Source organism: Pelobates fuscus, chromosome 6 (genome assembly GCF_036172605.1).
Source record: "Pelobates fuscus isolate aPelFus1 chromosome 6, aPelFus1.pri, whole genome shotgun sequence".
Classification (NCBI taxonomy): Eukaryota; Metazoa; Chordata; class Amphibia; order Anura; family Pelobatidae; genus Pelobates; species Pelobates fuscus.
Genome location: NC_086322.1, coordinates 239,533,634 through 239,554,353, shown reverse-complemented (window position 1 = coordinate 239,554,353; position 20,720 = coordinate 239,533,634).

Here is a 20,720-nt window from a genome sequence, read left to right as displayed (position 1 = left end):
CAAACGTGTGTTCGAATCTTCGAACGGGAATTATTCTCCGGCTGCAATGGCGAAGTCCCGTTCAAACGTGTGGTCGAATCTTCGAACGGGAATTAGTCTCCGGCTGCAATGGCGAAGTCCCGTTCAAACGTGTGTTCGAATCTTCGAACAGGAATTAGTTTCCGGCTGCAATGGCGAAGTCCCGTTCAAACGTGTGTTCGAATCTTCGAACGGGAATTAGTCTCCGGCTGCAATGGCGAAGTCCCGTTCAAACGTGTGTTCGAATCTCCGAACAGGAATTAGTCTCCGGCTGCAGTGGCGAAGTCCCGTTCAAACATGTGTTTGAATCTTTGAACGGGAATTAGTCTCCGGCTGCAGTGGCGAAGTCCCGTTCAAACGTGTGTTCGAATATTTGAACGAGAATTAGTCTCCGGCTGCAATGGCGAAGTCCCGTTCAAACGTGTGTTCGAATCTTCGAATGGGAATTAGTCTCCGGCTGCAATGGCGAAGTCCCGTTCAAACGTGTGTTCAAATCTTCGTACGGGAATTAGTCTCCGGCTGCAATGGCGAAGTCCCGTTCAAAAGTTTGTTCGAATCTTCGAACAGGAATTAGTCTCCGGCTGCAATGGCGAAGTCCCATTCAAACGTGTGTTCGAATCTTCGAACGGGAATTAGTCTCCGGCTGCAATGGCGAAGTCCCGTTCAAACGTGCGTTTGAATCTTCGAACGGGAATTAGTCTCCAGCTGCAATGTCGAAGTCCCGTTCAAACGTGCGTTCGAATCTTCGAACGGGAATTAGTCTCCAGCTGCAATGTCGAAGTCCCGTTCAAACGTGTGTTCGAATCTTCGAACAGGAATTAGTCTCCGGCTGCAATGGCGAAGTCCCATTCAAACGTGTGTTCGAATCTTCGAACGGGAATTAGTCTCCGGCTGCAATGGCGAAGTCCCGTTCAAACGTGTGTTCGAATCTTCGAACGGGAATTAGTCTCTGGCTGCAATGGCGAAGTCCCGTTCAAACGTGTGTTCGAATCTTCGAACGGGAATTAGTCTCAGGCTTCAATGGCGAAGTCCCGTTCAAACGTGTGTTCGAATCTTCGAATGGGAATTAGTCTCCGGCTGCAATGGCGAAGTCCCGTTCAAACATGTGGTCGAATCTTCGAACGGGAATTAGTCTCTAGCTGCAATGGCGAAGTCCCGTTCAAACGTGTGTTCGAATCTTCGAACGGGAATTAGTCTCCGGCTGCAATGGCGAAGTCCCGTTCAAACGTGTGTTCGAATCTTCGAACGGGAATTAGTCTCCGGCTGCAATGGCGAAGTCCTGTTCAAACGTGTGTTCGAATCTCCGAACAGGAATTAGTCTCCGGCTGCAGTGGCGAAGTCCCGTTCAAACATGTGTTTGAATCTTTGAACGGGAATTAGTCTCCGGCTGCAGTGGCGAAGTCCCGTTCAAACGTGTGTTCGAATATTTGAACGAGAATTAGTCTCCGGCTGCAATGGCGAAGTCCCGTTCAAACGTGTGTTCGAATCTTCGAATGGGAATTAGTCTCCGGCTGCAATGGCGAAGTCCCGTTCAAACGTGTGTTCAAATCTTCGTACGGGAATTAGTCTCCGGCTGCAATGGCGAAGTCCCGTTCAAAAGTTTGTTCGAATCTTCGAACAGGAATTAGTCTCCGGCTGCAATGGCGAAGTCCCATTCAAACGTGTGTTCGAATCTTCGAACGGGAATTAGTCTCCGGCTGCAATGGCGAAGTCCCGTTCAAACGTGCGTTTGAATCTTCGAACGGGAATTAGTCTCCAGCTGCAATGTCGAAGTCCCGTTCAAACGTGCGTTCGAATCTTCGAACGGGAATTAGTCTCCAGCTGCAATGTCGAAGTCCCGTTCAAACGTGTGTTCGAATCTTCGAACGGGAATTAGTCTCCGGCTGCAATGGCGAAGTCCCGTTCAAACGTGTGTTCGAATCTTCGAACAGGAATTAGTCTCCGGCTGCAATGGCGAAGTCCCATTCAAACGTGTGTTCGAATCTTCGAACGGGAATTAGTCTCCGGCTGCAATGGCGAAGTCCCGTTCAAACGTGTGTTCGAATCTTCGAACGGGAATTAGTCTCTGGCTGCAATGGCGAAGTCCCGTTCAAACGTGTGTTCGAATCTTCGAACGGGAATTAGTCTCAGGCTTCAATGGCGAAGTCCCGTTCAAACGTGTGTTCGAATCTTCGAATGGGAATTAGTCTCCGGCTGCAATGGCGAAGTCCCGTTCAAACATGTGGTCGAATCTTCGAACGGGAATTAGTCTCTAGCTGCAATGGCGAAGTCCCGTTCAAACGTGTGTTCGAATCTTCGAACGGGAATTAGTCTCCGGCTGCAATGGCGAAGTCCCGTTCAAACGTGTGTTCGAATCTTCGAACGGGAATTAGTCTCCGGCTGCAATGGCGAAGTCCTGTTCAAACGTGTGTTCGAATCTTCGAACGGGAATTAGTCTCCGACTGCAATGGCGAAGTCTCCGGCTGCAATGGCGAAGTCCCGTTCAAACGTGTGTTCGAATCTTCGAACGGGAATTAGTCTCCGGCTGCAATGGCGAAGTCCCGTTCAAACGTGTGTTCGAATCTTCGAACGGGAATTAGTCTCCGGCTGCAATGGCGAAGTCCCGTTCAAACGTGTGTTCGAATCTTCGAACGGGAATTAGTCTCCGGCTGCAATGGCGAAGTCCTGTTCAAACGTGTGTTCGAATCTTCGAACGGGAATTAGTCTCCGGCTGCAATGGCGAAGTCTCCGGCTGCAATGGCGAAGTCCCGTTCAAACGTGTGTTCGAATCTTCGAACGGGAATTAGTCTCCGGCTGCAATGGCGAAGTCCCGTTCAAACGTGTGTTCGAATCTTCGAACGGGAATTAGTCTCCGGATGCAATGGCGAAGTCCCGTTCAAACGTGTGTTCGAATCTTCGAACGGGAATTAGTCTCCGGATGCAATGGCGTAGTCCCGTTCAAACGTGTGTTTGAATCTTCGAACGGGAATTAGTCTCCGGCTGCAATGGCGAAGTCCCGTTCAAACGTGTGTTCGAATCTTCGAACGGGAATTAGTCTCCGGCTTCAATGGCGAAGTCCCGTTCAAACGTGTGTTCGAATCTTCGAACGGGAATTAGTCTCCGGCTGCAGTGGCGAAGTCCCGTTCAAACGTGTGTTCGAATCTTCGAACGGGAATTAGTCTCCGGCTGCAGTGGCGAAGTCCCGTTCAAACGTGTGTTCGAATCTTCGAACGTGAATTAGTCTCCGGCTGCAATGGCGAAGTCCCGTTCGAATCTTCGAACGGGAATTAGTCTCCGGCTGCAATGGCGAAGTCCCATTCAAATGTGTGTTCGAATCTTCGAACGGGAATTAGTCTCCGGCTGCAGTGGCGAAGCCCCGTTCAAACGTGTGTTCGAATCTTCGAACGGGAATTAGTCTCCGGCTGCAATGGCGAAGTCCCGTTCAAACGTGTGTTCGAATCTTCGAACGGGAATTAGTCTCCGGCTGCAATGGCGAAGTCCCGTTCAAACGTGTGTTCGAATCTTCGAACGGGAATTAGTCTCCGGCTGCAATGGCGAAGTCCTGTTCAAACGTTTGGTCGAATCTTCGAACGGGAATTAGTCTCCGGCTGCAATGGCGAAGTCCCGTTCAAACGTGCGTTTGAATCTTCGAACGGGAATTAGTCTCCGGCTGCAATGGCGAAGTCCCGTTCAAACGTGTGTTCGAATATTCGAACGGGAATTAGTCTCCGGCTACAATGGCGAAGTCCCGTTCAAACGTGTGTTCGAATCTTCGAACGGGAATTAGTCTCCGGCTGCAATGGCGAAGTCCCGTTCAAATGTGTGTTCGAATATTCGAACGGGAATTAGTCTCCGGCTACAATGGCAAAGTCCCGTTCAAACGTGTGTTCGAATCTTCGAACGGGATTTAGTCTCCGGCTGCAGTGGCGGAGTCCCGTTCAAACGTGTGTTCGAATCTTCGAACGGGAATTAGTCTCCAGCTGCAATGTCGAAGTCCCGTTCAAACGTGTGTTCGAATCTTCGAACGGGAATTAGTCTCCAGCTGCAATGTCGAAGTCCCGTTCAAACGTGTGTTCGAATCTTCGAACGGGAATTAGTCTCCAGCTGCAATGTCGAAGTCCCGTTCAAACGTGTGTTCGAATCTTCGAACGGGAATTAGTCTCCAGCTGCAATGGCGAAGTCCCGTTCAAACGTGTGTTCGAATCTTCGAACGGGAATTAGTCTCCGGCTGCAATGGCGAAGTCCCGTTCAAACGTGTGTTCGAATCTTCGAACGGGAATTAGTCTCCGGCTGCAATGGCGAAGTCCCGTTCAAACGTGTGTTCGAATCTTCGAACGGGAATTAGTCTCCGGCTGCAATGGCGAAGTCCCGTTCAAACGTGTGTTCGAATCTTCGAACGGGAATTAGTCTCCGGCTGCAGTGGCGAAGTCCCGTTCAAACGTGTGTTCGAATCTTCGAATGGGAATTAGTCTCCGGCTGCAATGGCGAAGTCCCGTTCAAACGTGTGGTCGAATCTTCGAACGGGAATTAGTCTCCGGCTGCAATGGCGAAGTCCCGTTCAAACGTGTGTTCGAATCTTCGAACGGGAATTAGTCTCTAGCTGCAATGGCGAAGTCCCGTTCAAACGTGTGTTCGAATCTTCGAACGGGAATTAGTCTCCGGCTGCAATGGCGAAGTCCCGTTCAAACGTGTGTTCGAATCTTCGAACGGGAATTAGTCTCCGGCTGCAATGGCAAAGTCCTGTTCAAACGTGTGTTCGAATCTTCGAACGGGAATTAGTCTCCGGCTGCAATGGCGAAGTCTCCGGCTGCAATGGCGAAGTCCCGTTCAAACGTGTGTTCGAATCTTCGAACGGGAATTAGTCTCCGGCTGCAATGGCGAAGTCCCGTTCAAAAGTTTGTTCGAATCTTCGAACAGGAATTAGTCTCCGGCTGCAATGGCGAAGTCCCATTCAAACGTGTGTTCGAATCTTCGAACGGGAATTAGTCTCCGGCTGCAATGGCGAAGTCCCGTTCAAACGTGCGTTTGAATCTTCGAACGGGAATTAGTCTCCAGCTGCAATGTCGAAGTCCCGTTCAAACGTGCGTTCGAATCTTCGAACGGGAATTAGTCTCCAGCTGCAATGTCGAAGTCCCGTTCAAACGTGTGTTCGAATCTTCGAACGGGAATTAGTCTCCGGCTGCAATGGCGAAGTCCCGTTCAAACGTGTGTTCGAATCTTCGAACAGGAATTAGTCTCCGGCTGCAATGGCGAAGTCCCATTCAAACGTGTGTTCGAATCTTCGAACGGGAATTAGTCTCCGGCTGCAATGGCGAAGTCCCGTTCAAACGTGTGTTCGAATCTTCGAACGGGAATTAGTCTCTGGCTGCAATGGCGAAGTCCCGTTCAAACGTGTGTTCGAATCTTCGAACGGGAATTAGTCTCAGGCTTCAATGGCGAAGTCCCGTTCAAACGTGTGTTCGAATCTTCGAATGGGAATTAGTCTCCGGCTGCAATGGCGAAGTCCCGTTCAAACATGTGGTCGAATCTTCGAACGGGAATTAGTCTCTAGCTGCAATGGCGAAGTCCCGTTCAAACGTGTGTTCGAATCTTCGAACGGGAATTAGTCTCCGGCTGCAATGGCGAAGTCCCGTTCAAACGTGTGTTCGAATCTTCGAACGGGAATTAGTCTCCGGCTGCAATGGCGAAGTCCTGTTCAAACGTGTGTTCGAATCTTCGAACGGGAATTAGTCTCCGACTGCAATGGCGAAGTCTCCGGCTGCAATGGCGAAGTCCCGTTCAAACGTGTGTTCGAATCTTCGAACGGGAATTAGTCTCCGGCTGCAATGGCGAAGTCCCGTTCAAACGTGTGTTCGAATCTTCGAACGGGAATTAGTCTCCGGCTGCAATGGCGAAGTCCCGTTCAAACGTGTGTTCGAATCTTCGAACGGGAATTAGTCTCCGGCTGCAATGGCGAAGTCCTGTTCAAACGTGTGTTCGAATCTTCGAACGGGAATTAGTCTCCGGCTGCAATGGCGAAGTCTCCGGCTGCAATGGCGAAGTCCCGTTCAAACGTGTGTTCGAATCTTCGAACGGGAATTAGTCTCCGGCTGCAATGGCGAAGTCCCGTTCAAACGTGTGTTCGAATCTTCGAACGGGAATTAGTCTCCGGATGCAATGGCGAAGTCCCGTTCAAACGTGTGTTCGAATCTTCGAACGGGAATTAGTCTCCGGATGCAATGGCGTAGTCCCGTTCAAACGTGTGTTTGAATCTTCGAACGGGAATTAGTCTCCGGCTGCAATGGCGAAGTCCCGTTCAAACGTGTGTTCGAATCTTCGAACGGGAATTAGTCTCCGGCTTCAATGGCGAAGTCCCGTTCAAACGTGTGTTCGAATCTTCGAACGGGAATTAGTCTCCGGCTGCAGTGGCGAAGTCCCGTTCAAACGTGTGTTCGAATCTTCGAACGGGAATTAGTCTCCGGCTGCAGTGGCGAAGTCCCGTTCAAACGTGTGTTCGAATCTTCGAACGTGAATTAGTCTCCGGCTGCAATGGCGAAGTCCCGTTCGAATCTTCGAACGGGAATTAGTCTCCGGCTGCAATGGCGAAGTCCCATTCAAATGTGTGTTCGAATCTTCGAACGGGAATTAGTCTCCGGCTGCAGTGGCGAAGCCCCGTTCAAACGTGTGTTCGAATCTTCGAACGGGAATTAGTCTCCGGCTGCAATGGCGAAGTCCCGTTCAAACGTGTGTTCGAATCTTCGAACGGGAATTAGTCTCCGGCTGCAATGGCGAAGTCCCGTTCAAACGTGTGTTCGAATCTTCGAACGGGAATTAGTCTCCGGCTGCAATGGCGAAGTCCTGTTCAAACGTTTGGTCGAATCTTCGAACGGGAATTAGTCTCCGGCTGCAATGGCGAAGTCCCGTTCAAACGTGCGTTTGAATCTTCGAACGGGAATTAGTCTCCGGCTGCAATGGCGAAGTCCCGTTCAAACGTGTGTTCGAATATTCGAACGGGAATTAGTCTCCGGCTACAATGGCGAAGTCCCGTTCAAACGTGTGTTCGAATCTTCGAACGGGAATTAGTCTCCGGCTGCAATGGCGAAGTCCCGTTCAAACGTGTGTTCGAATATTCGAACGGGAATTAGTCTCCGGCTACAATGGCAAAGTCCCGTTCAAACGTGTGTTCGAATCTTCGAACGGGATTTAGTCTCCGGCTGCAGTGGCGGAGTCCCGTTCAAACGTGTGTTCGAATCTTCGAACGGGAATTAGTCTCCAGCTGCAATGTCGAAGTCCCGTTCAAACGTGTGTTCGAATCTTCGAACGGGAATTAGTCTCCAGCTGCAATGTCGAAGTCCCGTTCAAACGTGTGTTCGAATCTTCGAACGGGAATTAGTCTCCAGCTGCAATGTCGAAGTCCCGTTCAAACGTGTGTTCGAATCTTCGAACGGGAATTAGTCTCCAGCTGCAATGGCGAAGTCCCGTTCAAACGTGTGTTCGAATCTTCGAACGGGAATTAGTCTCCGGCTGCAATGGCGAAGTCCCGTTCAAACGTGTGTTCGAATCTTCGAACGGGAATTAGTCTCCGGCTGCAATGGCGAAGTCCCGTTCAAACGTGTGTTCGAATCTTCGAACGGGAATTAGTCTCCGGCTGCAATGGCGAAGTCCCGTTCAAACGTGTGTTCGAATCTTCGAACGGGAATTAGTCTCCGGCTGCAGTGGCGAAGTCCCGTTCAAACGTGTGTTCGAATCTTCGAATGGGAATTAGTCTCCGGCTGCAATGGCGAAGTCCCGTTCAAACGTGTGGTCGAATCTTCGAACGGGAATTAGTCTCCGGCTGCAATGGCGAAGTCCCGTTCAAACGTGTGTTCGAATCTTCGAACGGGAATTAGTCTCTAGCTGCAATGGCGAAGTCCCGTTCAAACGTGTGTTCGAATCTTCGAACGGGAATTAGTCTCCGGCTGCAATGGCGAAGTCCCGTTCAAACGTGTGTTCGAATCTTCGAACGGGAATTAGTCTCCGGCTGCAATGGCAAAGTCCTGTTCAAACGTGTGTTCGAATCTTCGAACGGGAATTAGTCTCCGGCTGCAATGGCGAAGTCTCCGGCTGCAATGGCGAAGTCCCGTTCAAACGTGTGTTCGAATCTTCGAACGGGAATTAGTCTCCGGCTGCAATGGCGAAGTCCCGTTCAAACGTGTGTTCGAATCTTCGAACGGGAATTAGTCTTCGGCTGCAATGGCAAAGTCCCGTTCAAACGTGTGTTCGAATCTTCGAACGGGAATTAGTCTCCGGCTGCAATGGCGAAGTCCTGTTCAAACGTGTGTTCGAATCTTCGAACGGGAATTAGTCTCCGGCTGCAATGGCGAAGTCTCCGGCTGCAATGGCGAAGTCCCGTTCAAACGTGTGTTCGAATCTTCGAACGGGAATTAGTCTCCGGCTGCAATGGCGAAGTCCCGTTCAAACGTGTGTTCGAATCTTCGAACGGGAATTAGTCTCCGGCTGCAATGGCGAAGTCCCGTTCAAACGTGTGTTCGAATCTTCGAACGGGAATTAGTCTCCGGATGCAATGGCGAAGTCTCGTTCAAACGTGTGTTCGAATCTTCGAACGGGAATTAGTCTCCGGATGCAATGGCGAAGTCCCGTTCAAACGTGTGTTCGAATCTTCGAACGGGAATTATTCTCCGGCTGCAATGGCGAAGTCCCGTTCAAACGTGTGTTCGAATCTTCGAACGGGAATTATTCTCCGGCTGCAATGGCGAAGTCCCGTTCAAACGTGTGGTCGAATCTTCGAACGGGAATTAGTCTCCGGCTGCAATGGCGAAGTCCCGTTCAAACGTGTGTTCGAATCTTCGAACAGGAATTAGTCTCCGGCTGCAATGGCGAAGTCCCGTTCAAACGTGTGTTCGAATCTTCGAACGGGAATTAGTCTCCGGCTGCAATGGCGAAGTCCTGTTCAAACGTGTGTTCGAATATTCGAACGGGAATTAGTCTCCGGCTGCAATGGCGAAGTCCCGTTCAAACGTGTGTTCGAATCTCCGAACAGGAATTAGTCTCCGGCTGCAGTGGCGAAGTCCCGTTCAAACATGTGTTTGAATCTTTGAACGGGAATTAGTCTCCGGCTGCAGTGGCGAAGTCCCGTTCAAACGTGTGTTCGAATATTTGAACGAGAATTAGTCTCCGGCTGCAATGGCGAAGTCCCGTTCAAACGTGTGTTCGAATCTTCGAATGGGAATTAGTCTCCGGCTGCAATGGCGAAGTCCCGTTCAAACGTGTGTTCAAATCTTCGTACGGGAATTAGTCTCCGGCTGCAATGGCGAAGTCCCGTTCAAAAGTTTGTTCGAATCTTCGAACAGGAATTAGTCTCCGGCTGCAATGGCGAAGTCCCGTTCAAACGTGTGTTCGAATCTTCGAACGGGAATTAGTCTCCGGCTGCAATGGCGAAGTCCCGTTCAAACGTGTGTTCGAATCTTCGAACGGGAATTAGTCTCCGGCTGCAATGGCGAAGTCCTGTTCAAACGTGTGTTCGAATGTTCGAACGGGAATTAGTCTCTGGCTGCAATGGCGAAGTCTCCGGCTGCAATGGCGAAGTCTCCGGCTGCAATGGCGAAGTCCCGTTCAAACGTGTGTTCGAATCTTCGAACGGGAATTAGTCTCCGGCTGCAATGGCGAAGTCCCGTTCAAACGTGTGTTCGAATCTTCGAACGGGAATTAGTCTCCGGCTGCAATGGCGAAGTCCCGTTCAAACGTGTGTTCGAATCTTCGAACGGGAATTAGTCTCCGGCTGCAATGGCGAAATCCCGTTCAAACGTGTGTTCGAATCTTCGAACGGGAATTAGTCTCCGGATGCAATGGCGAAGTCTCGTTCAAACGTGTGTTCGAATCTTCGAACGGGAATTAGTCTCCGGATGCAATGGCGAAGTCCCGTTCAAACGTGTGTTCGAATCTTCGAACGGGAATTAGTCTCCGGCTGCAATGGCGAAGTCCCGTTCAAACGTGTGTTCGAATCTACGAACGGGAATTAGTCTCCGGCTGCAATGGCGAAGTCCCGTTCAAACGTGTGTTCGAATCTTCGAACGGGAATTAGTCTCCGGCTGCAATGGCGAAGTCCCGTTCAAACGTGTGTTCGAATCTTCGAACGGGAATTAGTCTCCAGATGCAATGGCGAAGTCTCGTTCAAACGTGTGTTCGAATCTTCGAACGGGAATTAGTCTCCGGATGCAATGGCGAAGTCCCGTTCAAACGTGTGTTCGAATCTTCGAACGGGAATTATTCTCCGGCTGCAATGGCGAAGTCCCGTTCAAACGTGTGTTCGAATCTTCGAACGGGAATTATTCTCCGGCTGCAATGGCGAAGTCCCGTTCAAACGTGTGGTCGAATCTTCGAACGGGAATTAGTCTCCGGCTGCAATGGCGAAGTCCCGTTCAAACGTGTGTTCGAATCTTCGAACAGGAATTAGTCTCCGGCTGCAATGGCGAAGTCCCGTTCAAACGTGTGTTCGAATCTTCGAACGGGAATTAGTCTCCGGCTGCAATGGCGAAGTCCCGTTCAAACGTGTGTTCGAATATTTGAACGAGAATTAGTCTCCGGCTGCAATGGCGAAGTCCCGTTCAAACGTGTGTTCGAATCTTCGAACGGGAATTAGTCTCCGGCTGCAATGGCGAAGTCCCGTTCAAACGTGTGTTCAAATCTTCGTACGGGAATTAGTCTCTGGCTGCAATGGCGAAGTCCCGTTCAAAAGTGTGTTCGAATCTTCGAACGGGAATTAGTCTCCGGCTGCAATGGTGAAGTCCCATTCAAACGTGTGTTCGAATCTTCGAACGGGAATTAGTCTCCGGCTGCAATGGCGAAGTCCCGTTCAAACGTGTGTTCGAATCTTCGAACAGGAATTAGTCTCCGGCTGCAATGGCGAAGTCCCATTCAAACGTGTGTTCGAATCTTCGAACGGGAATTAGTCTCCGGCTGCAATGGCGAAGTCCCGTTCAAACGTGTGTTCGAATCTTCGAACGGGAATTAGTCTCTGGCTGCAATGGCGAAGTCCCGTTCAAACGTGTGTTCGAATCTTCGAACGGGAATTAGTCTCCGGCTGCAATGGCGAAGTCCCGTTCAAACGTGTGTTCGAATCTTCGAACGGGAATTAGTCTCCGGCTGCAATGGCGAAGTCCTGTTCAAACGTGTGTTCGAATCTTCGAACGGGAATTAGTCTCCGGCTGCAATGGCGAAGTCTCCGGCTGCAATGGCGAAGTCCCGTTCAAACGTGTGTTCGAATCTTCGAACGGGAATTAGTCTCCGGCTGCAATGGCGAAGTCCCGTTCAAACGTGTGTTCGAATCTTCGAACGGGAATTAGTCTCCGGCTGCAATGGCGAAGTCCCGTTCAAACGTGTGTTCGAATCTTCGAACGGGAATTAGTCTCCGGATGCAATGGCGAAGTCTCGTTCAAACGTGTGTTCGAATCTTCGAACGGGAATTAGTCTCCGGATGCAATGGCGAAGTCCCGTTCAAACGTGTGTTCGAATCTTCGAACGGGAATTATTCTCCGGCTGCAATGGCGAAGTCCCGTTCAAACGTGTGTTCGAATCTTCGAACGGGAATTATTCTCCGGCTGCAATGGCGAAGTCCCGTTCAAACGTGTGGTCGAATCTTCGAACGGGAATTAGTCTCCGGCTGCAATGGCGAAGTCCCGTTCAAACGTGTGTTCGAATCTTCGAACAGGAATTAGTCTCCGGCTGCAATGGCGAAGTCCCGTTCAAACGTGTGTTCGAATCTTCGAACGGGAATTAGTCTCCGGCTGCAATGGCGAAGTCCTGTTCAAACGTGTGTTCGAATATTCGAACGGGAATTAGTCTCCGGCTGCAATGGCGAAGTCCCGTTCAAACGTGTGTTCGAATCTCCGAACAGGAATTAGTCTCCGGCTGCAGTGGCGAAGTCCCGTTCAAACATGTGTTTGAATCTTTGAACGGGAATTAGTCTCCGGCTGCAGTGGCGAAGTCCCGTTCAAACGTGTGTTCGAATATTTGAACGAGAATTAGTCTCCGGCTGCAATGGCGAAGTCCCGTTCAAACGTGTGTTCGAATCTTCGAATGGGAATTAGTCTCCGGCTGCAATGGCGAAGTCCCGTTCAAACGTGTGTTCAAATCTTCGTACGGGAATTAGTCTCCGGCTGCAATGGCGAAGTCCCGTTCAAAAGTTTGTTCGAATCTTCGAACAGGAATTAGTCTCCGGCTGCAATGGCGAAGTCCCGTTCAAACGTGTGTTCGAATCTTCGAACGGGAATTAGTCTCCGGCTGCAATGGCGAAGTCCCGTTCAAACGTGTGTTCGAATCTTCGAACGGGAATTAGTCTCCGGCTGCAATGGCGAAGTCCTGTTCAAACGTGTGTTCGAATGTTCGAACGGGAATTAGTCTCTGGCTGCAATGGCGAAGTCTCCGGCTGCAATGGCGAAGTCTCCGGCTGCAATGGCGAAGTCCCGTTCAAACGTGTGTTCGAATCTTCGAACGGGAATTAGTCTCCGGCTGCAATGGCGAAGTCCCGTTCAAACGTGTGTTCGAATCTTCGAACGGGAATTAGTCTCCGGCTGCAATGGCGAAGTCCCGTTCAAACGTGTGTTCGAATCTTCGAACGGGAATTAGTCTCCGGCTGCAATGGCGAAATCCCGTTCAAACGTGTGTTCGAATCTTCGAACGGGAATTAGTCTCCGGATGCAATGGCGAAGTCTCGTTCAAACGTGTGTTCGAATCTTCGAACGGGAATTAGTCTCCGGATGCAATGGCGAAGTCCCGTTCAAACGTGTGTTCGAATCTTCGAACGGGAATTAGTCTCCGGCTGCAATGGCGAAGTCCCGTTCAAACGTGTGTTCGAATCTACGAACGGGAATTAGTCTCCGGCTGCAATGGCGAAGTCCCGTTCAAACGTGTGTTCGAATCTTCGAACGGGAATTAGTCTCCGGCTGCAATGGCGAAGTCCCGTTCAAACGTGTGTTCGAATCTTCGAACGGGAATTAGTCTCCAGATGCAATGGCGAAGTCTCGTTCAAACGTGTGTTCGAATCTTCGAACGGGAATTAGTCTCCGGATGCAATGGCGAAGTCCCGTTCAAACGTGTGTTCGAATCTTCGAACGGGAATTATTCTCCGGCTGCAATGGCGAAGTCCCGTTCAAACGTGTGTTCGAATCTTCGAACGGGAATTATTCTCCGGCTGCAATGGCGAAGTCCCGTTCAAACGTGTGGTCGAATCTTCGAACGGGAATTAGTCTCCGGCTGCAATGGCGAAGTCCCGTTCAAACGTGTGTTCGAATCTTCGAACAGGAATTAGTCTCCGGCTGCAATGGCGAAGTCCCGTTCAAACGTGTGTTCGAATCTTCGAACGGGAATTAGTCTCCGGCTGCAATGGCGAAGTCCCGTTCAAACGTGTGTTCGAATATTTGAACGAGAATTAGTCTCCGGCTGCAATGGCGAAGTCCCGTTCAAACGTGTGTTCGAATCTTCGAACGGGAATTAGTCTCCGGCTGCAATGGCGAAGTCCCGTTCAAACGTGTGTTCAAATCTTCGTACGGGAATTAGTCTCTGGCTGCAATGGCGAAGTCCCGTTCAAAAGTGTGTTCGAATCTTCGAACGGGAATTAGTCTCCGGCTGCAATGGTGAAGTCCCATTCAAACGTGTGTTCGAATCTTCGAACGGGAATTAGTCTCCGGCTGCAATGGCGAAGTCCCGTTCAAACGTGTGTTCGAATCTTCGAACAGGAATTAGTCTCCGGCTGCAATGGCGAAGTCCCATTCAAACGTGTGTTCGAATCTTCGAACGGGAATTAGTCTCCGGCTGCAATGGCGAAGTCCCGTTCAAACGTGTGTTCGAATCTTCGAACGGGAATTAGTCTCTGGCTGCAATGGCGAAGTCCCGTTCAAACGTGTGTTCGAATCTTCGAACGGGAATTAGTCTCCGGCTGCAATGGCGAAGTCCCGTTCAAACGTGTGTTCGAATCTTCGAACGGGAATTAGTCTCCGGCTGCAATGGCGAAGTCCCGTTCAAACGTGTGTTCGAATCTTTGAACGGGAATTAGTCTCTAGCTGCAATGGCGAAGTCCCGTTCAAACGTGTGTTCGAATCTTCGAACGGGAATTAGTCTCCAGCTGCAATGTCGAAGTCCCGTTCAAACGTGCGTTCGAATCTTCGAACGGGAATTAGTCTCCAGCTGCAATGTCGAAGTCCCGTTCAAACGTGTGTTCGAATCTTCGAACGGGAATTAGTCTCCGGCTGCAATGGCGAAGTCCCGTTCAAACGTGTGTTCGAATCTTCGAACAGGAATTAGTCTCCGGCTGCAATGGCGAAGTCCCGTTCAAACGTGTGTTCGAATCTTCGAACGGGAATTAGTCTCCGGCTGCAATGGCGAAGTCCCGTTCAAACGTGTGGTCGAATCTTCGAACGGGAATTAGTCTCCGGCTGCAATGGCGAAGTCCCGTTCAAACGTGTGTTCGAATCTTCGAACAGGAATTAGTCTCCGGCTGCAATGGCGAAGTCCCGTTCAAACGTGTGTTCGAATCTTCGAACGGGAATTAGTCTCCGGCTGCAATGGCGAAGTCCTGTTCAAACGTGTGTTCGAATATTCGAACGGGAATTAGTCTCCGGATGCAATGGCGAAGTCCCGTTCAAACGTGTGTTCGAATCTCCGAACAGGAATTAGTCTCCGGCTGCAGTGGCGAAGTCCCGTTCAAACATGTGTTTGAATCTTTGAACGGGAATTAGTCTCCGGCTGCAGTGGCGAAGTCCCGTTCAAACGTGTGTTCGAATATTTGAACGAGAATTAGTCTCCGGCTGCAATGGCGAAGTCCCGTTCAAACGTGTGTTCGAATCTTCGAACGGGAATTAGTCTCCGGCTGCAATGGCGAAGTCCCATTCAAACGTGTGTTCGAATCTTCGAACGGGAATTAGTCTCCGGCTGCAATGGCGAAGTCCCGTTCAAACGTGTGTTCGAATCTTCGAACGGGAATTAGTCTCTGGCTGCAATGGCGAAGTCCCGTTCAAACGTGTGTTCGAATCTTCGAATGGGAATTAGTCTCCGGCTGCAATGGCGAAGTCCCGTTCAAACATGTGGTCGAATCTTCGAACGGGAATTAGTCTCCGGCTGCAATGGCGAAGTCCCGTTCAAACGTGTGTTCGAATCTTTGAACGGGAATTAGTCTCTAGCTGCAATGGCGAAGTCCCGTTCAAACGTGTGTTCGAATCTTCGAACGGGAATTAGTCTCCAGCTGCAATGTCGAAGTCCCGTTCAAACGTGCGTTCGAATCTTCGAACGGGAATTAGTCTCCAGCTGCAATGTCGAAGTCCCGTTCAAACGTGTGTTCGAATCTTCGAACGGGAATTAGTCTCCGGCTGCAATGGCGAAGTCCCGTTCAAACGTGTGTTCGAATCTTCGAACAGGAATTAGTCTCCGGCTGCAATGGCGAAGTCCCGTTCAAACGTGTGTTCGAATCTTCGAACGGGAATTAGTCTCCGGCTGCAATGGCGAAGTCCCGTTCAAACGTGTGGTCGAATCTTCGAACGGGAATTAGTCTCCGGCTGCAATGGCGAAGTCCCGTTCAAACGTGTGTTCGAATCTTCGAACAGGAATTAGTCTCCGGCTGCAATGGCGAAGTCCCGTTCAAACGTGTGTTCGAATCTTCGAACAGGAATTAGTCTCCGGCTGCAATGGCGAAGTCCCGTTCAAACGTGTGTTCGAATCTTCGAACAGGAATTAGTCTCCGGCTGCAATGGCGAAGTCCCGTTCAAACGTGTGTTCGAATCTTCGAACAGGAATTAGTCTCCGGCTGCAATGGCGAAGTCCCGTTCAAACGTGTGTTCGAATCTTCGAACGGGAATTAGTCTCCGGCTGCAATGGCGAAGTCCTGTTCAAACGTGTGTTCGAATATTCGAACGGGAATTAGTCTCCGGATGCAATGGCGAAGTCCCGTTCAAACGTGTGCTCGAATCTCCGAACAGGAATTAGTCTCCGGCTGCAGTGGCGAAGTCCCGTTCAAACATGTGTTTGAATCTTTGAACGGGAATTAGTCTCCGGCTGCAGTGGCGAAGTCCCGTTCAAACGTGTGTTCGAATATTTGAACGAGAATTAGTCTCCGGCTGCAATGGCGAAGTCCCGTTCAAACGTGTGTTCGAATCTTCGAACGGGAATTAGTCTCCGGCTGCAATGGCGAAGTCCCATTCAAACGTGTGTTCGAATCTTCGAACGGGAATTAGTCTCCGGCTGCAATGGCGAAGTCCCGTTCAAACGTGCGTTTGAATCTTCGAACGGGAATTAGTCTCCAGCTGCAATGTCGAAGTCCCGTTCAAACGTGTGTTCGAATCTTCGCACGGGAATTAGTCTCCAGCTGCAATGTCGAAGTCCCGTTCAAACGTGTGTTCGAATCTTCGAACGGGAATTAGTCTCCGGCTGCAATGGCGAAGTCCCGTTCAAACGTGTGTTCGAATCTTCGAACAGGAATTAGTCTCCGGCTGCAATGGCGAAGTCCCATTCAAACGTGTGTTCGAATCTTCGAACGGGAATTAGTCTCCGGCTGCAATGGCGAAGTCCCGTTCAAACGTGTGTTCGAATCTTCGAACGGGAATTAGTCTCCGGCTGCAATGGCGAAGTCCCGTTCAAACGTGTGTTCAAATCTTCGTACGGGAATTAGTCTCCGGCTGCAAAAGCGAAGTCCCGTTCAAAAGTGTGTTCGAATCTTCGAACGGGAATTAGTCTCCGGCTGCAATGGCGAAGTCCCATTCAAACGTGTGTTCGAATCTTCGAACGGGAATTAGTCTCCAGCTGCAATGTCGAAGTCCCGTTCAAACGTGTGTTCGAATCTTCGAACGGGAATTAGTCTCCGGCTGCAATGGCGAAGTCCCGTTCAAACGTGTGTTCGAATCTTCGAACAGGAATTAGTCTCCGGCTGCAATGGCGAAGTTCCATTCAAACGTGTGTTCGAATCTTCGAATGGGAATTAGTCTCCGGCTGCAATGGCGAAGTCCCGTTCAAACGTGTGTTCGAATCTTCGAACGGGAATTAGTCTCTGGCTGCAATGGCGAAGTCCCGTTCAAACGTGTGTTCGAATCTTCGAATGGGAATTAGTCTCCGGCTGCAATGGCGAAGTCCCGTTCAAACATGTGGTCGAATCTTCGAACGGGAATTAGTCTCCGGCTGCAATGGCGAAGTCCCGTTCAAACGTGTGTTCGAATCTTTGAACGGGAATTAGTCTCTAGCTGCAATGGCGAAGTCCCGTTCAAACGTGTGTTCGAATCTTCGAACGGGAATTAGTCTCCGGCTGCAATGGCGAAGTCCCGTTCAAACGTGTGTTCGAATCTTCGAACGGGAATTAGTCTCCGGCTGCAATGGCGAAGTCCCGTTCAAACGTGTGTTCGAATATTTGAACGAGAATTAGTCTCCGGCTGCAATGGCGAAGTCCCGTTCAAACGTGTGTTCGAATCTTCGAACGGGAATTAGTCTCCGGCTGCAATGGCGAAGTCCCGTTCAAACGTGTGTTCAAATCTTCGTACGGGAATTAGTCTCTGGCTGCAATGGCGAAGTCCCGTTCAAAAGTGTGTTCGAATCTTCGAACGGGAATTAGTCTCCGGCTGCAATGGCGAAGTCCCATTCAAACGTGTGTTCGAATCTTCGAACGGGAATTAGTCTCCGGCTGCAATGGCGAAGTCCCGTTCAAACGTGTGTTCGAATCTTCGAACAGGAATTAGTCTCCGGCTGCAATGGCGAAGTCCCATTCAAACGTGTGTTCGAATCTTCGAACGGGAATTAGTCTCCGGCTGCAATGGCGAAGTCCCGTTCAAACGTGTGTTCGAATCTTCGAACGGGAATTAGTCTCTGGCTGCAATGGCGAAGTCCCGTTCAAACGTGTGTTCGAATCTTCGAACGGGAATTAGTCTCCGGCTGCAATGGCGAAGTCCCGTTCAAACGTGTGTTCGAATCTTCGAACGGGAATTAGTCTCCGGCTGCAATGGCGAAGTCCCGTTCAAACGTGTGCTCGAATCTTCGAACGGGAATTAGTCTCCGGCTGCAATGGCGAAGTCCCGTTCAAACGTGTGTTCGAATCTTCGAACGGGAATTAGTCTCCGGCTGCAATGGCGAAGTCCCGTTCAAACGTGTGTTCGAATCTTCGAACGGGAATTAGTCTCAGGCTGCAATGGCGAAGTCCCGTTCAAACGTGTGTTCGAATCTTCGAATGGGAATTAGTCTCCGGCTGCAATGGCGAAGTCCCGTTCAAACGTGTGGTCGAATCTTCGAACGGGAATTAGTCTCCGGCTGCAATGGCGAAGTCCCGTTCAAACGTGTGTTCGAATCTTCGAACGGGAATTAGTCTCTAGCTGCAATGGCGAAGTCCCGTTCAAACGTGTGTTCGAATCTTCGAACGGGAATTAGTCTCTAGCTGCAATGGCGAAGTCCCGTTCAAACGTGTGTTCGAATCTTCGAACGGGAATTAGTCTCCGGCTGCAATGGCGAAGTCCCGTTCAAACGTGTGTTCGAATCTTCGAACGGGAATTAGTCTCCGGCTGCAATGGCGAAGTCCTGTTCAAACGTGTGTTCGAATCTTCGAACGGGAATTAGTCTCCGGCTGCAATGGCGAAGTCTCCGGCTGCAATGGCGAAGTCCCGTTCAAACGTGTGTTCGAATCTTCGAACGGGAATTAGTCTCCGGCTGCAATGGCGAAGTCCCGTTCAAACGTGTGTTCGAATCTTCGAACGGGAATTAGTCTCCGGCTGCAATGGCGAAGTCCCGTTCAAACGTGTGTTCGAATCTTCGAACGGGAATTAGTCTCCGGCTGCAATGGCGAAGTCCCGTTCAAACGTGTGTTCGAATCTTCGAACGGGAATTAGTCTCCGGCTGCAATGGCGAAGTCCCGTTCAAACGTGTGTTCGAATCTTCGAATGGGAATTAGTCTCCGGCTGCAATGGCGAAGTCCCGTTCAAACGTGTGGTCGAATCTTCGAACGGGAATTAGTCTCCGGCTGCAATGGCGAAGTCCCGTTCAAACGTGTGTTCGAATCTTCGAACGGGAATTAGTCTCAGGCTGCAATGGCGAAGTCCCGTTCAAACGTGTGTTCGAATCTTCGAATGGGAATTAGTCTCCGGCTGCAATGGCGAAGTCCCGTTCAAACGTGTGGTCGAATCTTCGAACGGGAATTAGTCTCCGGCTGCAATGGCGAAGTCCCGTTCAAACGTGTGTTCGAATCTTCGAACGGGAATTAGTCTCTAGCTGCAATGGCGAAGTCCCGTTCAAACGTGTGTTCGAATCTTCGAACGGGAATTAGTCTCCGGCTGCAATGGCGAAGTCCCGTTCAAACGTGTGTTCGAATCTTCGAACGGGAATTAGTCTCCGGCTGCAATGGCGAAGTCCTGTTCAAACGTGTGTTCGAATCTTCGAACGGGAATTAGTCTCCGGCTGCAATGGCGAAGTCTCCGGCTGCAATGGCGAAGTCCCGTTCAAACGTGTGTTCGAATCTTCGAACGGGAATTAGTCTCCGGCTGCAATGGCGAAGTCCCGTTCAAACGTGTGTTCGAATCTTCGAACGGGAATTAGTCTCCGGCTGCAATGGCGAAGTCCCGATCAAACGTGTGTTCGAATCTTCGAACGGGAATTAGTCTCCGGCTGCAATGGCGAAGTCCCGTTCAAACGTGTGTTCGAATCTTCGAACGGGAATTAGTCTCCGGCTGCAATGGCAAAGTCCGTTCAAACGTGTGTTCGAATCTTCGAACGGGAATTAGTCTCCGGCTGCAGTGGCGAAGTCCCGTTCAAACGTGTGCTCGAATCTTCGAACGGGAATTAGTCTCCGGCTGCAATGGCGAAGTCCCGTTCAAACGTGTGTTCGAATCTTCGAACGGGAATTAGTCTCCGGCTGCAATTGCGAACTCCCGTTCAAACGTGTGTTCGAATCTTCGAACGGGAATTAGTCTCCGGATGCAATGGCAAAGTCCCGTTCAAACGTGTGTTCGAATATTCGAACGGGAATTAGTCTCCGGATGCAATGGCGTAGTCCCGTTCAAACGTGTGTTCGAATCTTCGAACGGGAATTAGTCTCCGGCTGCAATGGCGAAGTCCCGTTCAAACGTGTGTTCGAATCTTCGAACGGGAATTAGTCTCCGGCTACAATGGCAAAGTCCCGTTCAAACGTGTGTTCGAATCTTCGAACGGGATTTAGTCTCCGGCTGCAGTGGCGAAGTCCCGTTCAAACGTGTGTTCGAATCTTCGAACGGGAATTAGTCTCCAGCTGCAATGTCGAAGTCCCGTTCAAACGTGTGTTCGAATCTTCGAACGGGAATTAGTCTCCAGCTGCAATGTCGAAGTCCCGTTCAAACGTGTGTTCGAATCTTCGAACGGGAATTAGTCTCCAGCTGCAATGTCGAAGTCCCGTTCAAACGTGTGTTCGAATCTTCGAACGGGAATTAGTCTCCAGCTGCAATGGCGAAGTCCCGTTCAAACGTGTGTTCGAATCTTCGAACGGGAATTAGTCTCCGGCTGCAATGGCGAAGTCCCGTTCAAACGTGTGTTCGAATCTTCGAACGGGAATTAGTCTCCGGCTGCAATGGCGAAGTCCCGTTCAAACGTATGTTCGAATCTTCGAACGGGAATTAGTCTCCGGCTGCAATGGCGAAGTCCCGTTCAAACGTGTGTTCGAATCTTCGAACGGGAATTAGTCTCAGGCTGCAATGGCGAAGTCCCGTTCAAACGTGTGTTCGAATCTTCGAATGGGAATTAGTCTCCGGCTGCAATGGCGA